This window comes from Cotesia typhae, unplaced genomic scaffold (genome assembly GCF_013202065.1).
Source record: "Cotesia typhae breed Kobodo isofemale line unplaced genomic scaffold, CoteBio_Ctyphae contig_30, whole genome shotgun sequence".
NCBI classification, from domain to species: Eukaryota; Metazoa; Arthropoda; class Insecta; order Hymenoptera; family Braconidae; genus Cotesia; species Cotesia typhae.
In genome coordinates this window covers 418,888-428,164 of record NW_027423739.1, presented here as the reverse complement: position 1 = coordinate 428,164, position 9,277 = coordinate 418,888, and the positions used below count along the sequence as shown (strand labels likewise).

Genomic DNA, 9,277 nt, shown 5'->3' with positions numbered 1-9,277 from the left:
ACTATTTTTAAACTAGTCAAATCATTACTGAAATGATAAAAATATAAATGATTAAACTTTAAATGATAATTACATTGTAGAGAAAATTTTTTAAAATGTAAATTTTACCGAGTACAAAATAATAATACCGCAGCACTATGTTTACACCAAAGAGTATAAGATAGAGGGGAAGGTCGCGTATACTGTTACGAATGCCATCTGATGTTTGTGTCCAAGTACTAAAGTACTGTCATGGCGGTTTAAAGTAATGCGTCATACTGGTAATACCAAAGTTGCTTGTAACGGCTAACAGCACTTGATTTTTATCTTAATATAAAATTTTTTTTAAACTAATTAAAAAAACATGGTTCGGTGTAATGTGAAAAGATGTCTAAGAAGACCAGAAAAAGATAAAGACCATTCTTTTTTTTTATGGCCAAAGGAAGAACGAATGTAAGTAATATAGGCATTAAATTTATAGCGTCTCAAAAGTAAGTTATTGATTATCGATCAACTTTTCTTGCTTGTAAATATTTATATCCTGTAAACTTGGTGTTGTTAAATGTTTTTATTTACATTAAATTACATAATATTAAAAATTTTGCTCGATGAAATTAGTGTTTTGAATTGATTTTTAAATTTTATTGTATAGACGCCAACAATGGAAGGACTTTGCTCAGTATAAAGGGTCTTCCAACAGTTTACGAATTTGTTCCGATCATTTTGAAAGACGTTATATCAAGAAAAATGCACCACCCAAACGACTATTAGTACCAAATGCTGTTCCTACTTTACTTCCGCCTGATAATATTTTGAAGATGCCCAAGAATATGCCAAAACCTCCTTTGACAAATTCAACTGCAAAAATTTATTAGTAAACGTCAATAATGAAGAAGTTATATTTGAACGTCCGGCTTTGAAAGGTATTGTTTTAAAAATAATTTAAAGAAAAAATGAGAATTGTTGCAGTAGTAAAATAGAACAATATCGCTAATATCAATATTGTTGTTACAGATGAATGCTCGCATAATGACAGGGGCATTACTTTTGAAATACGCAAGGCTACTGATAATGAACCAGCTTTAATTAATATTGAAACAAATAGCTTTGTGAAAATTTCATTAAGAGGTAAGAAGTGCTTCTGCTTGCATTAGAAGCTGTGACTTAAATACAGGCAAAAAAAATCAGTAAATTGCATTTAATATTTAAATTCATGATTTTTTTGCGTTTCTGTCGAGTAAAAGAAACTGGTGAAACGATAGAAAATGTAATAAATCCAAAAGTGAGGGGATAAAATGCAGAAGATATACTTCAAAAAAAAATCAAAAAAAAAATTCTGTGATATTCAACTGAGAGATAGCATTTTGAAAATTATAACTATTGTAACAAGCAGCCTTACAATTTTTCCAAATTTTTATTATTTCAATGCCAATGAAAATGTGATATTTTGTTATTAATAATTGTAAATAATTAAAAATTATAGTAACTACTGTTTTAAAAATGTCTGAGCCCGAATTGTAAATATTATTTATTAGAATTTTTGTTACTACTGTTTCAAAAATATCTGAATCAAAATTGTAAATATTTTTAGATTTTTTGTTTAAATAGCTTATTAAAATTTAAACACAAATTTTTAATTTTTGGTAAAAAATAGAAAATATTTTAAATACCTTAAATTAACATTTTCTTATTTTGGAGATGATAAAATTGGAAAATTGTAAGTAACTTAATATTGTTCGAATTGCATTGTAATCAATCCCCGGAAACATGATAGATATTCCAGATTTACCGTAGCAATAGTGAACAGTATATAATAATTGCAACTTATTACAGCCTTATACGCATTAATACCAGTGTAAAATTTAGTGACAACATCAAAATAAAACTCGACAAAATTTACAATTAAGATTATTTGATTGTGAAGCCAATTCCTATCCTACTTAGTTTAATTTTTTTCTGTCCCCACTTTTTCTACTAATCACAAACACAATAAGTTCATGAATCTTACAAAGCATCATCTATTACGTCATCAATTTTTTTTTTTTTCATTACAAGACGAACGAGAAATTGGAAAATCAACGGAACCACTAAATCCAGAAGCAGTAATACGGCCAACTGATAGTCAAGAACCTAAATTTAATGCAGCAGAAAAACTTATCAATACTGTCGAGGCAGCCTCACAAAATGATACTTATATGCCCATATTGCCAACTAATTCTGAAGAACCGAAATCTAACGCAGCATTGGAAGAGTTGCCATTCAACAACAGGGCGGAAACGCTAAACTTGAATATTTCGCCTGAGATTCCTGCGCAATATAGTACACCTAAAAAGAATCATAAATTTATACGTAAGTTTGAACTTTTTCAAAAAAACACCGAGTCAAATAATGAAATCACCGAACGCAGTATCTTCTAAAGTTAAAAAAATTGAAATGTTAACGCCTAAATCTTTAAGGCTGCATAAAGGGGCTAGAACAATAGGTCGATTGCGAAGCCAAATTAACAGGATGGAGAAAAAATTTGCTGTAAAAAAAAATGAAGCAAGACGTTGAATCAATAATAAATGCGTCATCAAATTATTTGAGTAAAAAAGCTTTAGTATTATTTGCAGCCCAATTACGCTTATCTGTGAAGAACAAATATGCTAAACGCTACAGTAACGAGGTGAAAGATATTGCATTGTCTATAAAATATCATTCCCCCAAAAACTTATAAGCTTTTAGCGAAATTTCTACATATACCAACTATAAGGACTTTGAACGAATATCAAAGATTTTCCTACCACTCCAGGTTTAAATTTAACTGTATTAAATCAACTTAAAGATACGTTTGAAAAAAACAATACTGAAGATCGTCTTGTTAGTGTTTTATTCGACGAAATAAGTTTAGCCACTGAAGTTCACTATGATGCAGCCAAAGATATGTTCCACGGTTATGCTGATGATGGGGAAGAGCGTACGAATGAAATAGCGCATTGTGCATTAGTAGCAATGATAACTTGGATTAATAAACCAATGAAGCAAACGATTGGATATTGGTTTCTAGGAAAGAAAGGCAATTCAGCAAAAACTCACAAAATAATGGTTAATACTATTGAAAAATTGAATGAGACTGATCTTATCGTCAAATGTTTAATTTGCGATCAGGGAACTCGAAATACCGGACTGATAAAGAAGTACAAAATAACTAAAGATAAACCTTTCTTCGAGTTTACAGTTGGTGACGAAAAACGCAAGATTTATATCATTTTTGACCCTCCTCATTTAATCAAATCTTTTCGCAACAATCTATTTAACAAAAGATTTAAATACCGAGGTGGATACGTAGATTGGAAACTGATTTACAAAGTTTATTTGTTGAGTAACCAAATGAACATTAATTTTATTCCAAAAATCAATGATCGTCATTTTGGAATGCAACAAAATGCAGCTAAAATGACTGTTTCACTAGCAACTCAAATTTTTTCAAATTCAATGTATTTAGCTTATCAAGCTTACAGAATGATAAAACCGAACGAATTTCCCGACAATGATACAACGGCAGATTTCTTATTGGACATGGATAAATTATTTGATTCACTTAACTCGCATCTTCTTCAACCAACAGTTAAATCAAAATTAAATTTTGCCATAACTGAGACATCTGGACACATAGAATTTTTAAATGAAATGTTGCTTCACTTTGCCGATAGCAAATTTGAAAAAAAAATGATAAACAAAAAGCTATTCCACCGTGCATCACAGGAATTATGCTAACTATTAACAGTGTTTTAAAATTATCTGAAGAGCTAAGAAAAGAATATAATATTCCAGCATTGAAAACTAGGCGTTTGAATCAAGATCCTCTCGAAAATTTGTTTGCAGTTATTCGTCAACAAAATGGATGTTCAGTCAATCCTTCTACCAGATCATTCGAGACAGCTATAAAACAAAATTTTATTACGCAATTAACTAAAGTTTCCGAATCGGCAAACTGTCAAGATGACGGAAACATGATTTTTGCAAAATTAAACAAGCTCAGTGCTGCAATCGCCAAGCCACAAAAAAGTCAACTGTCTTTGCGAGAAGCCTTAATAGAAGCCTCCAATCCAATCAAAGAAATAGAAAAAGATATGTCACTGACAGAAACAGCTTCATTCACCCATGACAATGCGATTTATTACATTTGTGGATATCTAACCCGCAAATTTTTAAAGTTTCACAAAAACTGTCAAAAATGTGTAGATTTCCTAGTACTACCTAAATCTGATAACAATTATCAAGAATACAAACTATTTACTATTATGAAAGACTATGCTGATAAAAATGGGCTCCAATATTCTACAGAAATTGTGTTTACAGCTGTTAAAAATGGAATACCAAGTTTGACGAAGTTATCCGTAGTTGTATTTATGAAAAAATATATCGGCGCATTTATACTCAACACTGAGTTCAGAATTACCAGCTTTTCAATTGTGTTCCTTCGATGCTACAACTTTATTTTTAAATATTTTTATAAAAACACGATGCTTCTGGGAAGCGCGATTCATCAGACGTGATCTAAAAAGACTGATACTGTAACATCCAAAAAAATAAATATAAGGAAACTGTCAAAATTCGTAAAATCAACTACTGAAGAAATTCCAAAGATAAAATCGAACCAAAGTGAAGACCAATAAAAAATAAATTAAGGAAAAGATTGAGTAAAATATATATTTATATATTATTTATCTGTTATAGTCATTTAAGCAAAAAAATTTTTATACATATTATTTAATTGTTATTCTGTTATATACGTTAAAGCATATTTCGTAGATAGATTTTTTCATATTACCAAGTGCAATGACAGAATTTTGGCTGTTGCAGCAGTGATTAGTAAAAAAATATGTTTTATGAAATATTTTATTATTATAATTAATAGGTTGCTTTTAAGAAAACTTTTATTAATATGAGAGAGCTTTATATTTACACCAAGTTTTATATTATGTTTTTAATTAGTTCAATTGAGTAAATTTTATCGTACATCAAATCATTTTGCAAAAGAAAGATTGCTTTTTGCTAATTTTTACAATATAATTATTGTTAAAATAATAGTTTTATCATTTCAGGATTATCATTAATCAATTTTTTATTACTATGTATTTGCAGATATTTATTATTTTAATAAATTTTAATAATTCTTAATTATTTTGTCTTAAATTATTTGTTTTCACATTTTATCTTAGGAAATTTAAATTGAACTGAACCGAATGTCCCGCGCGTTTTACGTTTTCATGACTGGACACAATCACTAGAGGCGTTGAAACTTGTGTACGCTTTTTAACATTGCCACTAATGAGAGCCTTCCCCTCTATCTTATACTCTTTGGTTTACACCGTTCACTTAGTCCAGCTGTACAGCTACATATCGATGAAACAACTTTTCCAGTTTTGGTAATTACGGTATTTATCTCGTGCGGATCATCTCGATTTTTCGAGGATTGTATACAGTAAGACAACAACTTATATTGTTCACTATTTTCATTTAAAATTCCTGTGTAAACTAAGTGGTTAGAATTCACAACTTGTTCACCCTCGATAAAGTTTCGGCTCTTGGGTGTAGAACCCAAGTGATCCAAAATCTCATTTATTGATAAAAACATTCTTCTTATAATTTAAAATAATTTTTTAAACTAATTTTGATCGAAAAAATATTGAAATTATACGTAAATAAATGGATTTGTTTACACGCTGTCTGTACGGTGATTCAACACCTGACCTGGTTACACTAGTTTCAAATTTGATCACCAGTTGGCGTGACCGCAACTCTCACTTACCAATACCACCGAGTATTAGAGTTAATCCGTTTCCATTTAACGCCTGAGATCCTCTCCGGATAGTTACTCTGCTCCAGATTTATTATTTTTAAGTTGGTACATTACATTTTGTGAGAATAGTATACCACTGTATAGTATCGGAGTTGTTCCATTCCCATTGAAAGTTTGATAAAATAGGCGGTTAATTCAAATCTAGTCTATTTAAAATTGTAATTTTATTCTATTTTAACGTTTGATTTTAATTATTACTAGAATTCAAATTTGCGCGCGCAAGCGCGCGCTTCGACTGTAGAGTTTGCATATATTTTCATGCTTATGATATATTCAACCAATCACGTTACGAATAGTTTGCTTACATGATATATTTTCATATTTTTCATCTAAATTATAATATTAGGATAATCAATATTATTGTCATCATTGTTTAACTTAATTATAATAATGAATATTTGTTGTAGACATTTGATGTAAATATATAGTGTGATTTGTTTTCATTACTTTTTCAGCTGTGGACTGGGATACTCCTAAATGTATCCAGCAGGTGTCACTATGTGCCAGAAAGGCGCGAATTTGAATTCATTTTAAATATTATATTAAAATTAATTCAAATTTATTGTACTCATACATAATCCCAATACATGCCCGGCTGTAAGCTGTATTGCTTTTAGATACCTGGCATGTCTGAAAAATTAAGCTTTAATTTTGAATTTAAATTCATTGATTATTTCTTTACATGTATTTGTAAAATAATTAACACAACTTTATTTTAGAAAACTTTTTATTATGTTATTTTTTTTAATACTTGTATATTTCTGTCTTTATCATAATTATTGTTATAGAGATATTATTATTATTATTATTGTTATGAAGATTATTATTTATTTAATTAATCTAACATCCGGTCCTCAGTCGAAGGAATTTTGAGTTAACACATCGCGACGACTAATTTTCAAAAAACGCGGGAAATTTGAAAGTTAAAAATTCATATGAAATTTTATTATTATCATTGCAATAATAATAATAATAGCAAATATAATTCTTCCTGTTTAGAAAAGGATGCTAAATTATTAGTTATTAAGAAAATTATTCATTTTTATTCCAAATAGCGCGCGAAAATTCAATTTTCAAAATTTCAATCAAAATTTTATTATTATATTTATAACCTTATTCCTTGAAGGGGAAGGATGCTATACTAAAATAATAATTATTATTTGTTAATACCGATGTATATACACTATTTGTATGACTTGTATCGTTATAAGTCGACTAAAATTACGTACAGTAAGTCATTTAAGTGTTTCCAGGTACAAATCAAAATTTACTATCAATTTTAAATCACATTATTTTGTTTCGTTTGCTGATAAGGCTATTGATTTCTCGAGTGTTAATTTGAATAATAATATGATTAAGACAATGAATTATGAAAAATTGCCGCAGTTAACAAACGATGGAAATTATCATGCGCAACAATTACTGGCTACCATTAATGATATCGAGTATAGATTATATATATATGATGATCAGTAAGTAATTTTTTTCTCGACTTCTATTTTTTTCCTTTGATGTAATTATTATCATTCTCTCTTTACAGTGAAGTACAACGAGAATAAGAGCGTAAAAGATGTGATTGTAACAAAAAATGCGAGATATTATGTATGTAACAACTATTTGTTAGTAAATTATGAATAGATCCCTCTACTAAGCCTGCCTATGTATATGGTTGATAAATCCATTTTTTCAGTCTCTACAAGGGACAAATTTTAAATACTCTGTGAGAATGTAAAAACGAAAGAACAAATGCAACGTTTTTTTATGAAATATGTAATTTCTGTATTTCTAAATGGCGGAAATTGTAATTAAGAAAAATTTCAATGTAAATATAATTTCTAAAAAAATCTTAAATTTACTTTGATGATTTTTTAACTATCCGTTAAGAAAATCGAAGATTTTCAAAAATCGTGAAGTCATTGGTTTTACCTCGTGTTTCGAAAATCGAGTGCTCATCACGTCAAAAGAAGAAATTTTCACAAAAAGATGTAAAATCCGAACAAAAACAGTTCCACTGTAAAAAATTACGCCAAGTACACGTTCACAACTCTTGATTTACAAAAATGCCAAGGAGAAATTATCATTTTACAAAAAGATGTAAAATAAAAAAAAAAACAGACCAAGTAGCCGTCATGATCTTTCATAATTGAAAAAATTTTGTGATAAATTTAACGAATAAAAACAATTTTTTAGACGTACTTGGCGTGCGTCATTGAGTACCCAAAATTTTTTCATTTCTGATAACTGAGCCAGAGAACTGATATGAAAAGCGATTTTACGGACAATTCTTTCAGCCCTTCCTCACCAAGTCATTAACCCTACTGATGATCATTTTGATGCAACCATATGAATCGATAACAATTGAAATTCATGCTTGTTTTCATTATTTCACGGATAAGATTGATATTTGTACAACTAAATAGCTTCCGAACATTTCATTCAGATCGAGAAAAAATGAATCAGTTTATTAATTTAATGAACTGTTAATTAAATTGACTTCATTAGAAAATATAGCATTAATAAATGTTCAAGAAACATCGGAGCCCTATTTAGCCCTTTAAAGTAAGATTTATTTCTACTATAAATTAAAAAAAAAACAGGATTTTATCACGAAATTTGATCATTAATTTACTAAGCAATTTTTATAATTAATTCAGTAATCATTTTTCTTGCCACCAGTATATTTTTAACTTCTCGCTAAGAAAATTGAAAATATTTTGAAGGTCACAGAAAACTTACATGAGTATCCCCACGAGGGTGTCACTGCGCGCGCGCGCGCGCGCGTGTGTGCGTGTGTGTGTGTGTGTGTGTGTAAACCTCCCATAACTTATGAACGACTTTACCGATTTCATCGTGGTTGGCCCATTTGAAGAAACATGAACGAACTTGGATTTTGAATACAATTTTGACCGATTCCGATAGATGGATTTCAAGATATCTCAAAAAAACCGTGAAAAAATTTGAGAAAAATTTTTGTTTTCAAGTTGCTTTTTTGGAATAACTTTTAAACGGCTCAGTCGATTATCTCCAAAAACTAATCAGCTCTTGATCTTGAAAAATCACGTCAATTACCGCTTGACCAGTCAAAATCGGTTAATTCGTTCAAAAGATATCGTGAACGAAAGAAAACCGAAAAAAGTGTTTTTTTCGGAACTACTCCTAAATTTTAACGTTCGATCAACGCGAACTTAAAAATTCTTTACGGGGCTTAAAAAACGGCGTTGAATGCTGCCAGCCACTTGAAAATCAGTTCATTCATTGGAAAGTTATTATAAGTTGTACATTAAAAACGATGTTTAATCAAGCTTCTATCAGACATGCAGTAATGCTGTGAAGAGGAAAAGAACAGGAGATAACGTGATTATTGAACTACTGATATTTGACATCAATGAGTTACCTGAGGGGTATTATCACGTTATCACGATTCATCTGAAAAAATTTTGGGTACTCAATGAC

General features: G+C 29.6%; 1 long non-coding RNA gene across 1 annotated transcript; it reads left to right on the top strand.

Annotated features, from left to right (window-relative positions):
- Positions 1–4,786: 4,786 nt before the first annotated feature.
- Positions 4,787–7,484, top strand: LOC141526026 (uncharacterized). Its single transcript, XR_012478952.1, has 3 exons — positions 4,787–5,446; positions 7,078–7,296; positions 7,365–7,484. It is a non-coding gene; the product is annotated as an uncharacterized LOC141526026 (long non-coding RNA).
- The last annotated feature ends 1,793 nt before the right edge of the window (positions 7,485–9,277 follow it).